This window comes from Herpailurus yagouaroundi, unplaced genomic scaffold (genome assembly GCF_014898765.1).
Source record: "Herpailurus yagouaroundi ecotype Mexico unplaced genomic scaffold, PumYag 210, whole genome shotgun sequence".
NCBI lineage: Eukaryota > Metazoa > Chordata > Mammalia > Carnivora > Felidae > Herpailurus > Herpailurus yagouaroundi.
The window spans coordinates 22,351,530-22,368,784 of NW_024412441.1; the positions used below are offsets into that span (position 1 = coordinate 22,351,530).

The 17,255-nt window shown below is 41.5% G+C and overlaps 1 long non-coding RNA gene across 1 annotated transcript in view; it reads left to right on the forward strand.

Moving 5' to 3' along the window:
* LOC121016448 (uncharacterized) overlaps nucleotides 1-17,026 on the forward strand; it is a 34,555-nt gene extending 17,529 nt beyond the window's left edge. Inside the window, exon 4 of the long non-coding RNA XR_005784275.1 lies at nucleotides 16,574-17,026. This is a non-coding gene — a long non-coding RNA (uncharacterized LOC121016448). The remainder of the gene's footprint in view (nucleotides 1-16,573) is intronic.
* The last annotated feature ends 229 nt before the right edge of the window (nucleotides 17,027-17,255 follow it).

Below are 17,255 nucleotides of genomic sequence, written 5' to 3' on the forward strand. Positions count from 1 at the left end.
GGGGGCCATCGGAAGGACAGCCTTACCCAGAGTCATGGTGTGAAGGTTTTACAAAGAAAATGAGATCTAAGCTAAAGCCTAACCAACAAATGGAGGGCAAGCTGACTTAGAACTGACAGTAGGTAGATGCAGTTTGAGTGGAGTTTCAGTGGAGAGGTGACCGTGGCCCAGAATGAAGAGTGGATGGAAGATGTAGGGAAACAGGAGGCAGGGAGGCTACTGCAATGTCTAAGCCGGAGGAAGCAGGGCATCAACCAGCGTAGACGCAGCAGAGGTGGAGATATGTGGATAGATTCCAGTGACATTTTGGAGCCCCAGGGGAAGGGCTTGGAGTTTTACTCTGTCTAGGATGAGGGAGAGTGAGAAATCAAGAATAGTGCCCAAGTCTCATGACTAATCCAACAGATGGTTTTACACTTAATGAAATCAGAATTAGAGGAAAGGGTCATGTTGGATTGACAGGGGGAATAGATAACAAATTTTATTCTAAAATATTGAGTTACCTATGTTAAAAGATAAGCTGAGGTATGTTAAATATTTTCAGAGCTTATTTAAGCAAAAGTCAATTCAAATCAGGTGGCATCCAATCTAAAAGACAGAAGCTCTGAGGAACCTTACAAAATGGAAGACTTACATGGGCAGAAAGGAGTTGGAACAAGGAAGGTGGGAAAGAGGCACATTAGCGTGTGCAAAGTTATGGCAGGGTTACTTTCCTTTGGGGGATGACAGGGCTTTCTCTGGCAGATTACCTGATTAGTGCCGGTTAGGTGATTCCTGATGGACTGGTTTAAGATTCCATTTCTGGGAGAGCTGAGACTGTAATTAAATTAAGTCTTGCTTCCGTGACATGGGATTTAGCAGAAGTGCCTCTGTTTGGGGCCTATTGTCTTATTTTTCACACTTGTGAGATATCCAGGAGGCACTGTCTTGCAGTTAGAGGTAAACATGAGCCTGAAGTTTAGTAGAGAATTTAGGGCTGGTGGTAGATTTATGTGTCACGGGTATATCGGACTTGGACACCAGCAGAGAAGGTGAAAATGCTCATGGAGAATACACGAAGAGGGCGGAATGAGGAGTGATATCCGCCAACAGCTCAACAAGGAAAGGGTGGGCAGGAGAAGGGATCTTGCCAGGGAAGCTAAGAATGTGCAGCCAAAGCCATAGGAAGGAAGATCATGGAGGAAGAGTGTATGCCTGCTTTCAGGGAGGGAGAGACTAAATGGCAAAGAACAAGAGAAAAATCAATATGGTGATGGTCCTGATAAGACCCAAGGGAAGGAAATTTGAAGCTCAGATACAAGAATAAAATTTGGGTAGGAATTGCCCCCCACCCCCACCTCCCAGTAAGACAAGATAAAGAGACAGTATGGAAACAAATGAATGATTGATACGGTGTGGGTGAGAGGGTTCTTGATGGTTTCTCTCTCTCTCTCTCTCTCTCTCTCTCTCTCTCTCTCTCTCTTTAAGGAGGATAGAGTGGTATGGGAAGGAGGTGAAGCATTATTCTTTAGGAAAGTAAAGGTTTGAAAACAAAAACAAAAACAAAAATTGGGAGAGAAAATGAAGAAAACCTCATTGTTCTCCCGGCAGGGTTAAGGTCCCAGGAATGGTGGGGGACTGTGAATTTGTCATGTGTCACGTCTTAATGCCTTTGCCGTTTTCCACCAAACTTGGGAACACACAAAGAAAAAGCAGACATTCGGCTTGATTTACTCAGGTGGAGGGGAGACACCAAGAACGTGCCAGACACATTTCGTTCAGCGGCAAGCTGATCTCCTCGTCACCGCTAACGCCCCTCAGTGAAGAACAACCAGAAGAATTTTCAGTTTAAAAATAAAATCCAAACATTTGTCTTCATATTATCAATGCTGTGGTATATTCTGAACATATTGAGAAATTGAAGAGCATGCATTTGTGTCTGCTTCTTTCGATTTCTGTAGTGTCATATAATGTTTTAATATTCAGTGTTCATCAAAGTGTTTTAGATATGATACTGTTTCCTGAGGGAAGTGGGGATACTTTTTTTTTTTTTAATTTTTTTTTCAACGTTTATTTATTTTGGGGACAGAGAGAGACAGAGCATGAACCGGGGAGGGGCAGAGAGAGAGAGGGAGACACAGAATCGGAAACCGGCTCCAGGCTCCGAGCCGTCCGCCCAGAGCCCGACGCGGGGCTTGAACTCCCGGACCGCGAGATCGTGACCTGGCTGAAGTCGGATGCTTAACCGACTGCGCCACCCAGGCGCCCGGGATACTTTAAACATTAAGCACGCAGAACAAAAAATGTACTTACCTTGCCTCCCTCTGTGAAGTGCAGTGCCTGCCAGAAGAGATTTGAGGATATTGGATTTCTTTTGCTCAAAACCAACTCCCTATTTTGTATTTTTGAAATTTTTCTTGGAATCGATTGAAAAAAAACCAGAATTTTAGTTACTTTTTTAAATGTTTTATTTATTTTTGAGAGAGAGAAAGAGAGAGCATGAGCAAGGGAAGGAGCAGAGAGAGAGAGGGAGACGCAGAATCCGAAGCAGGCTCCAGGCTCTGAGCTGTCAGCACAGCGCCCGATGCGGGGCTCGAACCTGCGAACCGTGAGACCATGACCTGAGCTGAAGTCAGATGCTGAACTGACTGAGCCACTCAGGAAGCCCCAGAATTCTAGTTATTTTTGATCAGCTTCCCCCAAATAATCAACTCTTTGGTCAATAGTAAAGAAAGAAAAAAATGGGTTTCCCATAACAATGCATGTTCAGTTGCTGTCTCTTGTTGATATTCTTATGTTTGTGTCCAGGTGACTTCAATGGCCATGGTGAATTTATTTGCTGATCTTATTCTCTATGTCTGATACCTAGGGACATATCCTGTGTATATGCTAATTTACCGTGATACTGCAAAAATTTTTGAAAAAAAAAATCATATGGATCAATGTTTACTATGTTAAGTCATCTAATTAAGAGATACACCTTCAAATGGGTGTCCTTTCAACCACAGCCTTTTGGATCAAGGCACAACCATGCCTGACGATCAAGCCGATATTCCCACTTTGTAGAGTGTAATACATCTCAGTACAGAAACACACTGAGATGTTGGTGGAAAACAGGAGCATTCCTTTAAATTAATAAGTTATGATAAAGCATCTTTATCAACCACAGTCATGAGTTATTTACACAGGCAGCAATTTAAGTATAAAAGGTAGAACCCAAGTACCACTAGAGGAATGTAGGTCTACTTACAGAGAAACTACATCATCTGATGAAAAGATGTATACCAGAAGGCTCCTCTTGGTACAGCCCGAATAGAGGAACGGGTTTTACAGCTTTGTTTGACATCTATGAATTAAACAACAGGTCTTAAAAACAGGTTTATAAAAACTGGTTCTTAAACAGTGAAAGCCGGATTGCACCGTAGGCATTCTTGAAGAGTAACCTACCTCTCACCTTGAGTTGAATATACACAAGGGGAATGAGCCAGACCATTTCATATATTTTGGTTGGCTTCACAACTTATCTATGACTCAGGCAGTGAGTCATGGCAATTGTTAAGGATGATTTAGATATAAACCAAAAAGTGTGTTCTTGTGAACGCAGCTTGACCACTCGTTTCAGGTAAATGGACATGTCCTTTTTTCCCCTTTGATGGCTAAGTTCCAGGTTTTCCTTGTCATTTTTACAAGCCTGGATCCTATTATATCTCTAGGACTGTGGCAAGGGAGCCTTATGATAGGAAGAAGCTGAGAAGAATCCAAGGGCACTTCCTGACCAGATGAAATACAATAAAAGCTTGGAGCCAGGGGATGTGGAGTGGATTATAAAGAAAATTATAAAGGAAAGCAACGCCTCCTTTGTTTAGATGCAGAAAAGTTATGCGGCTGGAGAGAGAGAGAGAGAGAGAGAGAAGTTAGATAAAGTTTTGTTGTCATCAGATTGTCATTGAAATGTTTTAAGTTTGTTTATTTATTTTGAGAGAGAAAGCATGAGCCAGGGAGGGGCAGAGAGAAAGAGAGGAAGAGAGAATCCTAAGCAGGCTCCTCCTCAGTGCAGACCCCATGCGGGGCTCGAACTCATGAACCGTGAGATCATGACCCGAGTGGAAGTCGGATGCTTAACCGACTGAACCACCCAGGCACCCCTGGATTGCCATTTAATTCTTACACATGGCTTCATATATGTGTGCATGTGTGTACCTGTGTATCTGAGAGGAAAGACAGATTAGAAAGAGGGAAGGGGAAGAGGCAGAAGGACGATGAAGAAGGAAGAGGAGAAGGAAAGGAAAAGAAGGAAAAACAGAAGGAGGAGAAAAGAGAAGGAAAATAGAGATATATCAGGAGAAAAATCTATGAAAAGCACATGGCAGAGTCCCTGCCAGTCCTAAGGCATGATTTTGGTTTCCTCACTCTCTTTTGCAGAGATATAAAGAGGAGGACAAAACACATAAACATATAGACTTGTATTTAAGCATGTGTATTACACACGCAAATACAATTCATAATATGGACTTTACATACAAGTAGAGAGTCGTACAGAAATGGGAGCATGACTGCCCTACTTCATTCATCCAGATGACTACAAAATTTTCCACTTGTCAAGAGACAGCTACCTGAAGTTTGAGAAAGAGTAAGGACATCATTAAGTGAGTAAATACAGAATGGGGGAAAAAACTGGGTTGAGATTTCTTTTCTGACTTTATTTCCTCCCTATCAACAACTATGGAGATTCTTATCCCAGCTGACCTTTGTTCCAATGCTTTTACCAAGTGGGAACGCTCGTCCTTGGGCACTGAAGCCTCCATTCTACAGCTGTTTTCCCTAAGAGGTGCAGGCAAGGTTATGGGTCTTGAAAATAGGGCACAGAAGGCAGCAGGTGCTGCGGTCCATACAGGCCCTTATTGGCTTTCCCTGCTGAGAATCCAGGCCATGGCTGATGTAGGGGTGTGTGTATGTGTCACGAAATCAAGTTCTTGGATTTAGCCAGATTTGATTTCAACTTCTGAGTGAGCCTGTATTTTCACGGCAGATCAGCAATAACTTCACAATTCTTTCTCTGCAGGTAGAAGGGTAGACCAGGCTGTTCTGTATTCTTTGGGATCAGAAAATTCATTCTACCTTCTCCTCTGTCCTTAGCTAATTCTGTCCTCTGAAATCTCACCCTCTTTGATAAAAACATAATATTTCATAGTGACAGTCCAGTAGTATGGAGTCCCATTATGTCTCAACAACATCTGTGATTATGTTTTATTCATGTAATATCTTTATTTAAATTTTTTTTTTCAACGTTTATTTATTTTTGGGACAGAGAGAGACAGAGCATGAACAGGGGAGGGGCAGAGAGAGAGGGAGACACAGAATCGGAAACAGGCTCCAGGCTCTGAGCCATCAGCCCAGAGCCCGACGCGGGGCTCGAACTCACGGACCGCGAGATCGTGACCTGGCTGAAGTCGGACGCTTAACCGACTGCGCCACCCAGGCGCCCCTGTAATATCTTTATTTAGATGACACATTCATAAGGAAAATTTCCAGTTAATCCCAGATAGATACCCAGAAATGTTCAAGGTATGTTAAACTGCTTGGACCATCATGCTACCAGGATTATTAAGCTGAATGGGAAGTGATGAAGCTACAAGTCAGGAGGTCAGAATTCTTTTTTTGGATGTGGCACTGATTTTTTTTTTTTATTAATTCAGTGCATTTTTTTAAGAACTCATTCTCTTCTGTAAATGCAGGCGTTGGACTCTGTGTGTGTGTGTGTGTGTGTGTGTGTGTGTGTGTGTGTGTGTTTATATGTGTGTGTGTAGTTTTTTTCCCATAAGAGGAAGACCCAGCTCTTTCTTTTTCAGACCCTTCCTTTTCTGGTCAGATACCCAGAGACTTGTCAGTGAAAGAAGGGAAATTGGAGATACTATTCCTTAGAACTGACATATTGGGGAACCGGGGTGGCTCAGTTGGGTAAGCGTCTGACTCTTAGTTTTGGCTCAGGTCATGATCTCATGATTTGTGAGTTCGAGCCATAGGTCAGGCTTTGAGCTCATAGCGCAAAGCCTGCTTGGGATTCTCTTTCTCCCTCTCTGTTTACCCCTGTCCCGCTTGCTCTCTCTGACTCTCTCAAAAATAAATAAACTTAAATTAAAAAAAAAAAAAAAAGAATGGACATATGGACATTTCACTTATGTGTCTCCTTCTACTATTTAGCATTGTGGGGACTGTCACCCCCCCATTGCAAGCATTACTGAAAAGGCACCTGACCCCTTCCGTTTCAGTGATTCGACTGGCTTCAGTTTATTCATCTGGCTCATACCTGTGATGTAACAACTAAACACAAACATCTGGGAAAACAGGGTCCAGGCCAGTGTAACTTTGCACAGGCAGCTGCTTTGGTGGCCATATGTATGTTTTCCTATTAAATGTTTGTTGGAAGTCCTTTCTGCTAACGTTTGGTTTCAAGGACTACACAGGGTTCCTGAATAATTGAACTGTTAACTCCTTAGCGTGGTAACCGCGTCCATGTTTTTGAGTAGTTGGAAATGAATCCGATTAGGCACGAATTTAATCTAAAACTCAAACCTGCATAGGCCTGAATTTAAATCTAAATAGGCCTAAAATTTAGTTTAGTAAAACTTAAACTATTTTATTTGCAGATCTAATTGAAGTTAGCGATTCTTCTTTTTTTTTTTTAATGTTTATTTATTTATTTTGAGAGAGAGAGAGCAGGGAAGGAACAGAGAGGGGAGAGAGAAAGGCTCAAGCAGGTTCTGCTCTGTCAGCGCACAGCCCCACATGAGGCTTGATCTTACCAACCTTGAGATCATGACCTGTGCTGAAACCAAGAGTCAGAAGCTTAACTGCCTGAGCCACCCAGGTGCCCCTCGAGTTTGTGATTCTTGATATCCAATGTATCTTTTAATGTTTATTTATTTGTGTGTGTGTGTGTGTGTGTGTGTGTGTGTGTGTGAGAGAGAGAGAGAGAGAGAGACAGAGAGAGAGACAGAGAGAGAGACAGAGAGACAGAGAGAGAGAAAGCATGAGCAGGGGAGGGGCAGAGAGAAAGGGAGACACAGAATCAACTCAAAGCAGGCTCCAGGCTCCAACGTGTCAGCACAGAGCCCCATGTGGGGCTTGAACCCATGAACTGCGAGATCATGACCTGGGTGAAAGTCAGATGCTTAACTGACTGAGCCACCCAGGCACCCCGATGTCCAATGTATCTGTACATTCAAAGGAAAATGGTAGGTTCAGAACACAATATAAACTGGTGCTTTGGCCAATCACCCTTCACCCCATTATTTTTATTTCCTTCTGGTTATTTCCATAAGTGCCTAAGTAATTAGAAAAATGGAAGTAAGAGCACAAGCTGATTTTGAATCATTGAAAATTTAAGTCCCTTAAATCTATAAAGGCAAAGAATTTCATTTCTTCACCACATCTGTGAAGAGGTTATATTTTCACCATTTCAGACCAGCATAATTTATGTATGTGAAATGATACCAAGTCTAAATATATATTCTTGTAGTGCCTGGTTGGCTCGGTTGGTTGACTATCTGGCTCTTGATTTTAGCTCAGGTACAGTTTGTGGGACTGAGCCCAACATCAGGTTCCCCTGTGACAGCGTAGAGACTGCTTGAGATTCTGTCTCTCCTCTCTCTCTGCCCTTTTCTCCACTTGCATACTTTCTCTCTCAAAATAAAACATTTAAAATTATATATATATATATATGGATTCCAATGAATCCTAAGAATATACATATATATGTGTGTATATATACATATATATGTACATATATGTGTGTATGCATATATATGTGTGTATATACATATATATGTACCTATATATGTACGTATATATACACACATATATACATACATATATATGTGTATATATATTCATATATACATACATATATACGTATATGTATTTGTATATTCATATATACGTACATATATATGTACATATATGTATATATATGTAAATGTATACATATCTGTGTGTGTGTGTGTGTGTGTGTATATATATATATATATATATATATATATATATATATTCTTAGGATTCATTGGAATTCAGATAGGACCCAAGTGTTATTTAGCAGTATCAATGGTCATCAGGCACTATGCCATGTGATACTGGAGCTTCCAGGGCCCTCCAGGGACTATGTAGGGAAGAGAGTTGATATTTATTTAGAGTGTGCTCTATTCAGACTGCACTGGGTACTTAACCATCCATTTTTGCAATCAATCCTGACAGCAGCTCTCCAAAGTAGACACCATTACTCTAATTTCATATATGAAGAAATAAAGAAATGGAGGTCTGTGAAGTTGTAAAAATGTACCTACATAGGGCCTGTCATAAGTATCAAACACATTCATGATTAGTGTGGGTTTTTGGGTTTTTTTTTTTGCCACTCACACATTTGCATGTGTATATCACTTTTTTTCAACTAACTCTAGGATAGAAAAGGTATTCACACTTATAAAATGAAAGAACAATTCAAGATAGACATATGATCAGTAAGGGTATAAAATTTATGTGAAACCATCACAGGAATGTCAACAGTAATAAACACTGAAAAACAATTAAATCTAGTATTTGGTCAACTACTCTAGAGAAGGGAATATTTATAGAAGGGTAATTTTACTTCCTCAATAGAATTCTTAGGAGGGGCACCTGATTGGCTCATTTGGATGAGTGTCCAACTCTTGATTTTGGCTCAGGTCATGATCCCAGGGTCCTGGGATTGAGCCCCTCATCAGGCTCTGTGCTCAGCAGAGATTCTTGAAATTATCTCCTTCTCTCCCTCTGCCCCCTCCCCCTGCTCTCTAAATAAATAGTAAATATATAAAAATAAATAATAAAAAAAAAGAGTTCTTAGGAAATCTCAATGCAACATGGCATTCCATTTTTAGGAATTTGCATAGTGATTATGCACATGTGAGTCATATTGATGAAGTCATACTGCCCTTCATCAGTGAATCTCTCTTTGCATGTTTTTAGTCTATTTTATCGGTCACACATTGTTACAATACATAAGAGAGTTCTATTGTTACCACTATCATCATTATTTTAATATAGGAAACTACTTAGTGTATATGTTTTTATATATACCTGTTAGTTGGCCTAAGTTATACTTATCTCTTTAAAGCTATTACATTATTTTTCATAAAATTATTCTAACCTAGAAGAGCATTCAGTATACTAGATGCATATCATAAAATATGCATTTAAAATTAGTGTCAGGGAGTAAAACTTTCTTGATATTGGAAACTTGGTTTCTGTGGAAGCCATGTCAAGTATCTTTGCAAACAGTGTATCTGGATAATCTCAATGCTCTAAACCCAGAAGGAGGAAAATGTTCTCTCTCTGACATTGTGGCATAAACAGGAAATATACACTGTTTTCTAAAATTGTAAAACTTGAAAGGCAAATAGTGTATTAATCAACTTAGAAGTGAAGCGCTGTCTGGTTCTGCATGAATTTCCAGTTTTCTTTCCAAGAAGGGATACAAGGAACCCCCTTAAATGAGATGGTAGGAAATGTCTTTGTCCTGGTTTCTTATCATTCTTATTTACCAGGTTCATCCATTTTGTACCTCCCACTGTCACAACAAATTTGATATCGAGTTGTTGTATATTTAAGGTTTAAAATACAAGGCTTTGGGGCGCCTGGGTGGCTCAGTCGGTTAAGGGTCCGACTTCAGCTCAGGTCACGATCTCGCGGCCCGTGAGTTCAAGCCCCGCGTCGGGCTCTGGGCTGATGGCTCAGAGCCTGGAGCCTGCTTCCGATTCTGTGCCTCCCTCTCTCTCTGCCCCTCCCCCGTTCATGCTCTGTCTCTCTGTGTCCCAAAAATAAATAAATGTTAAAAAAAAAATTAAAAAAAGAAAGAGATGTGTTAATCTCTATTTAAAAAAATAAATAAAATAAAATACAAGGCTTTGACTCATTTGGAAACGTTTAGAGGACTTCCCATGTCCTAGCCTCAGAGATCAGCAGTGCTCAGTTCTGGAACTCAGGTAGGGTTGAGATGATTGTGCTATCAGTTTCATTTTAGAAGGAGAGGAAAGGCTACATTTTGAATTGAAAATGTTTCATTTGTTGAAGGAGGATTTGCAAGAACTCCTTTGGAAAGAGTGACCTATACAGAGAAGCAAACACATTGCTATCCACCTGATCTGTTGTACCTAATTACTTTTATACTTTTCATTGAGGTTTTCACATAAATGGATTCTTTAATTTCCTTTCAAGTTAGTCAACTGATATCTTTTCTTTTTTTTATTTTTAAAAAAAATCTTCATTTTTGAGGAGGGGGGGAGGGGCAGAGAGAGGGAGACACAGAATCCAAAGCAGGCTCCAGGCTCTGAGCTGTCAGGACAGATCCCAACCTGGGGCCGGAACCCATGAACCAGGAGATCATGACCTGAGCCAAAGCCAGATACCCAACCAACTGAGCCACCCAGGCGACCTGTTAATTGGTATCTCAAACCAATGCCTTAGCATTGTCCCTCCCAGGAGTGAGCTGAGGGTAAGTTTCCCTCAGGAGGTTAAGTAGAGCAGTGCTCTGCTGAGGCACTGATTTTGGGATCAGAAGAGCATATTCAGAGAATCAGGACTGCAGGGACCCGACTTGAATGTATGCTTGCCTTCAGCCTTTACTCAAGATGATTCTGTTCATTTGCCCAACAATAGATTTCGACTGCAGACAAGTCTGACATACCAAGCAGTGTTGCTTTGAGGAACATATTCTATGAGATGTTGTAAACTTCCATTATTTGCTAACCATATGAAAAAGAAAAAAAAAAAAAAAAGGATACTGTGGAAAACTCATCAATTGCTCCGAAGCAGACTGGTTCCACAACTCCAGAAGTCAACTACCAGGGTGAGCTGTCCTTGGCATTCCACACAGTCATTTTCACCTCAGGAGGAAGCCATGAGTGAATGTTACAATCTGGGAGGATGCTACCCAGACTCTTGAGTAGAAAAAGCCAGTTGCAAGCGAGGACTTGCATATCTTGGGGCTCATCTCTTTACAAGGATGAGAAAAGCATGTAAGAAAGACCGAGGGAGAGTTTAGATGAAATCGCAAGGAGCACACAGTTGACAGAATGACAGACAGAATGAAAAAGAATTCTGTAAGAATTAAGTAGGACAGGACCAGGCAGCAAATCAAGGCCATTCGCTGATTTTTTCCCACTCTTTCAACCACTGGCTGAGCATCTACATGGGGTCTGCTCACTAGAAACTCACATTCCTAGAGGGGGAGAATGGGACAGGAATAAATGAATACAGGGAAGAGAACCATAGATGATCACATAAGCAACTAATTAAGGGGCATATAAAGTCTTCTGTAAGGATTTTTCTCTGTATAATATTCTCAGAATTCCAGAATTGACAAAACTACCTCTAAGTAATTTCTCTGACCAAGAAGGAAGTAGGCTCCCAGAACAAATCAGGGCTTTTGATTTTTTTTAACAGCCTGGGTAAATTCTAGCTCAGATTAAGCATTGGAAATTATTTGGAAATACTTTATGGTATTTAAATCTTGCTCTAAATTTGTACAGTTCTTACCATACATCTATATGCTCATATTAGGGATAAGTTGTTATTTAATACAAAATAGCCCATTTTATTTATTTATTTATTTTTTTAAATTTTTTTTTTCAACGTTTTTTATTTATTTTTTTGGGGACAGAGAGAGACAGAGCATGAACGGGAGAGGGGCAGAGAAAGAGGGAGACACAGAATCGGAAACAGGCTCCAGGCTCTGAGCCAGCCCAGAGCCCGACGCGGGGCTGGAACTCACGGACCGCGAGATCGTGACCTGGCTGAAGTCGGACGCTTAACCGACTGCGCCACCCAGGCGCCCCGCAAAATAGCCCATTTTAGTCAAATACAGAATTCTGAAGAAATTCCAGGCCATGTCCCCGTGCAAAAATCAATTGTGATCTATATTGGTTTGTAAACTTGAATCTATAAGGACGGTATCTCATGGGCTATTCATTTGCTTCTAGAGGAGGAACTGCCTTTTTTTTTTTTTTAATTTTTTAAGTTTATTTATTTATTTTGAGAGAGAGAGAGAGCGCGCGCGAGCACAAGCTGGGGAGGTTCAGAGACAGAGGGAGAGAGAAAATCCCAAACAAGCTCCACACCATCAGTGCCAAGCCCCATGTGGAGCTCGAACTCATGAACTGTGAGATCATGACCTGAGCTGAGATCAAGAGTGGGATGCTTAACCCACTGAGCCACCCAGGCGCCCCGAGGCAGGACTGTCTTTAAACTTGAATTACCGTTTAAGATTTGTGCCAATCCACGAGAAAATGAGCTTCGTTAGTTAAAATATCTCCTATTGTACAATGATGAAAGTCTGTTACAAAGTCTAAAATAATTCAGTTGAATAATCATTTGTTGAATGAATAAATCAATATCTGAACACATTTCGCAAATTACATTCACCTTTTGCAGCCCTTTTTCATAAATCAAAGTATACATGAAAATAAACAAATTCATTAATAAATTCAAATATTAAACACTCCACACTTTGGTGCCCTCCACATCTTTCTGGTTCACTCTTTCAAATACCCCCAATGCTATCAATCCTTGCCTTCACTGGCACCTGTAGTCCCTCAGTCCTACCTGACTTAAATGCCGTTAGACCATTGTACCACTCCCTTGCGTATGCACTCAATCACCTCCCTCTGTCCTACATGCCTGGTGAAACCGCAACGTAGGTGAATCCGATCTCTGCCCACTGCATGCCCGCACCTATGCAAGAGAATGTACGTACAGAAAAGACACAATTTATATGACTGGTCCCTTTTTATATGCCTGGTTATAAGCTTCAAAGGAGCTCTAATTCTGCTTGTAACTCATAATTTATATGCCTACATGCCATTCACTCTTCCAATGTCCTTGAACCAATATTTTATATTTTCACTTTTCTCCTTAAATCCTCAATGCTTCACTCCCTAACCTCATTCTCACTGAAGAATTGAAGCAGTGAGACCAGAACGCGTTAATTTGTGCTGTCATCACAACTGCTCACCGACCTGTCTGTGCCTTCTTTCCTGTTGCCGCAGATAGACTGCCCTTGCTCCTAGCCACACCGGATCCTTCCATCTGCACACCGGATACCATCCCTCACATCTAACCAGGATAGTGCATCAGCGATTTTTCTGTTTCTCTTTTTTCCCCCATCTCATGGGATCATGCTCATTACTAGGAAAACATGCTGTTGGTTCTCCAGGCTTTACAAATGTTTTTTTCTTTGAACCTGTTTCCGTCTAGCTATTGTCCCATTTATTTTCTTCCCCATACAGTAAAATCCTTGAAATTGATGTTTGTACTCACTGTCTCCAACTCCCGCTTCTTCAACCTGTCAGAATTTCACAGGCACTGCTGTACAAAAATTGTTCTTTTCCAGGTCCCCAAACCTCTACGTTTCTAAACCAAAAGCCCTGTCTTCCTTCTCATCTTACCCATGAGATGATAGATGCAGTCTTTGAAAAAGAGTCTGTCTCACCTCATGTGATCAGTAAATGTTAGCTATTGGTATTCTATCTATTCTGTCATGGGTATATAATTCTCAAGGGAAAGATTCATATGGTCTATCTCTGTATTTCCTGTAGGAACGAACACTTAGCACACAGTAGAGTCGCAAAAAGTTAAATAAATACTAGAGGTTTGGTTGTATAAATAAATAAATAAATGGATGGATGGATGAATAAAAACAGAAGTCAAAGATAGGCAGGGCATAATGTAGCACACATTAAATTTTAAACTAATGTTATCTCCTTGAGATGTTTTCAGGTTTGTTTTTTTTTTAATTTTTTTTCCCAACATTTATTCATTTATGAGAGACAGAGAGCACAAGCAGGGTAGGGACAGAGAGAGAGGGAGGCACAGAATTGAAGCAGACTCCAGGCTCCAAGTGGTCAGCACAGAGCCTGACGCGGGGCTCAACCCCACAAGCTGTGGGATCATGACTTGAGCCGGAGTCAGACGCTCAACCAACTGAGCCACCAAGGCACCCCAAGATGTTTTCAGGTTTTAAGGCTGATAAAGAGAATTATAGAAGCCAGGGACTGTTGGGAGAAGGGAGATTCAGAGGTACACACACTGGATTTCGCCTTGGAGAAGCACCGAGAATCCAGAGAAACAGCCCTTGGTGAACTGACTGGGCCAGAGTTCACATTGGTTGCAGCTGATGAGATTTTCTCAGAGTGAACTCTCATTAAATAAGATCTGCACAAGCATGCCTTTACAGTGACCTTTGGAGAGATAAATTAAAACTCAAAAAGCTTTGAGGACTTATTTCAGATCAAAGAGCAAGAGGAAGTGACTGAAGACGCTGGGATGAAGATGGGTGTTTTAAAGTCTGCTTCCTCTATTTCCAGGTTAGGGTTTGGGCAGATTTCCATCTCCAGTAGGGTAGCAGTTGATTCACTTCCAGAATGCTAAACGAAATATACATTTGCAAGGGGATTCCTCATTCCCAGCTGCTTCTACAAGCATTTTCGCCATGATCCTGAAGAGTAGTGGTATATACTACCCCAAAACATGCCACTTTGGTATGTTGATTATTTTGAGCCATGGACATTTGAAAAACAGCAGACGCAGGGGGAGGCTTTCTCCGAACTCCCTTTATCTGCCTAAAGACAGATTCTCCAGAAGGAAGTTGGCTGCTATACATCTTCCTAGGAGTTTCAGCAACCAGGAAAGATGGACTGGTCACAGGAAATTGACAGGAGACACACTGTGTCATGAACTATCGGTGTTTTGGAATGGTGGGGGCTCGAAGCTGACAGCCAAGAAGGAATTCTTGAAGATGTTTTTGGTGCAAAAAAGGTGATTTTTTTGGAGCACGGGGACAGGACACGCCCAGAAAGGCTGCACTGGGGTTAGGAAGAGTGGCTGGTTATATGTTATGGAGCTGGGGAGGTAAAGGCAAATGCAGGTTTCCAGAAGGACTTTGATACGCTAAAGAGGATTCCTAAAATAACTGAGGCCTTGCTATTAGTCACGCTAAGGTAGTTTTCCCTCCAGGAAGGCATTAACATGAAGACAGTTGGGGGTTCCTGGACTAAGGTTATACTCCGCATATGCCTCAAGTATTTGTCAATGGGCTGCAGGTTATAAAGAAATTTAACTTCACCTGCTATTTCCTCTTGCCTGTGTTCCCCACATCACTGCGGAGGGGAGGGTGGATATTAGGGGCTCCAGAAAAGTGAACCTATAGGTTTCTGGAGATTAGGTTATTGATAAGATTGCCTTTTTCTTGTCATTTACTAAGACATTTGTAACTGATGGAGACCCGTGTTCTCTATCAGTTAACCACCATTTGTTTTCTTTCCTTTCCTTTGTTCTTGGGCAGCCAGGAGTGCCTGAGGAATATCATACATATCCCACCTGGGGAGGGGTCGGTGCCAGCTTGTACTTTGTGCTCAGCTTGCCTTTTGCTCACTCATCATTATCCTCTCCCATCTATTCCCTTACCCTCCCCTAAGAGGTTACATCTTCCCTCTACTTTCCCTACAAAGATGGCATTTCATCCTGGATTCTAAGCCACCCTGGAGAGATACTCATTTTTCCCTGGAGAGCTCTCATGTATGCACATAATAGGCACACATGTTAATAAGCTTCTGTTTTTCTCTCGTTAATCTCAGCTGAAAACTCAGAAGGGTACCAAAAAAAAAAAAGGTACAAAACGACTTTTAGTAGCAGGTGCCTAGCAACTTCAGAGGTTTACTTTATAAATATTTGTTGAATTGGTGAGTGGGTGTGCCTTATATGTAATCATGGGATACTACTGAGAGGTTTCTGTGGGTTGTCTTTGGTTTTTTGATTGCTCTGCACCTCAGAACCAAGATATAGCAAGATAAAGGAGAAGGAGGCTCTCCCCCCACACCTGACATCACAGGGCCGAGGAGGGTGACATAGGATGTAGGTGTGTATCTCTTTTACACAAATGTGTTGGATTCAAACCCTAGATTTTATTTAAGCCTTCTAGAAAGAAACGTAAAGTTTATTATTACAAGTCTTTTTTTTTTTTTAAAGAAAAACAAGGCTCTGCAAAGCTTAGTGGTTGAATATCTGAAGACAGAATCTTCTTTTTAAATACACTAGGAGATTTCAATATGAAAAGTACCACGCTTGTTTATTTACCTTCAATTTGCAGCTTTTCAGACACCAAAACATTTCTCTGCTGAAATGAAACAAGTATCTCTGGCTAAAAAGAGAGAGGGAGAAGCATTTAATTCTGTGCACATAATAAAACATTCACACTACTGCATGATCCTTGCTAGGGTGGCTCTTTAAGGAGTGGGCTTTAGGTTTTTGCTGAGAACTGTCTTTAAACAAACAAACAAAGCTAGTGCAGGCTTCAAGACTTGCAAATATAATAATAAAATTATCAAGTCAACACTCTTATGAGGGCTGACTTTATAATCAAAGATTTGGAATTGAAATATCATTACAACATTAAGGGTTTGAAGTTGTACAATGCAGATTTCAAAGAAGGAGAAGTTAAAATATGAATATTATAAAAATATGTAAAAAAAAATAGTGTGAAATGTCAGTACTAACTCTTTTCTCTTACTAGGGACTCTGCGGCACCCTAGAGCGGAGCCTTTCGCCGCCCCCTGTCCCCGGAGCACGGAGCACGCATGCGCAGCAGACTGCAGCCCACGTTGCTGTCGCCAGTTTGCCAGTGGGGAGAGAACGGGCGCCACGCTGTGGTGCAGGGGAGCCACTGCCACCTGCAGACGGATCCCTTCCTCTGGTCAGCCTCCACTCTACCTCTGAAAAATCGGGGTGATACACAGGCTTTCTGGAGTTGTCTGCTAGGCTATAGAGATCCCCGCCTTCTCCTTCACACAGAAGTTCCTGGGGTTCAACTCTTACCGACTTCACCGAGCTCCAAACTCTGGGTAGCAAGGCAGCCAGTTAAATCCCAGATCCTCCCGAGCTTTCCAGGGCGAGGCGGGGATTTAAGAGCAGCCTTGCACTAGGATGATCCTCATCTTCCCTGCAGGGCTCACATTTCTATTTTTTAAGGTGCACTTTCTCTTGAGCTAAATTCCAAAGTCCTTTGTGAGTGTTAGTGATGCCAGAGGTACTGTCCAGTTTGATGACTGGATGGTTCAGGAGTTATTTCTGTTACAGGATTATAATATTCCAATCGACCGCGTCGGATCAAAGGGCAGAGAAAAAGCCTCACCGGTTTCTCGGGGAGGATTCATATGCTCCTATGTGAAGGTCAGTCTCAAATCAGGGAGTTACCC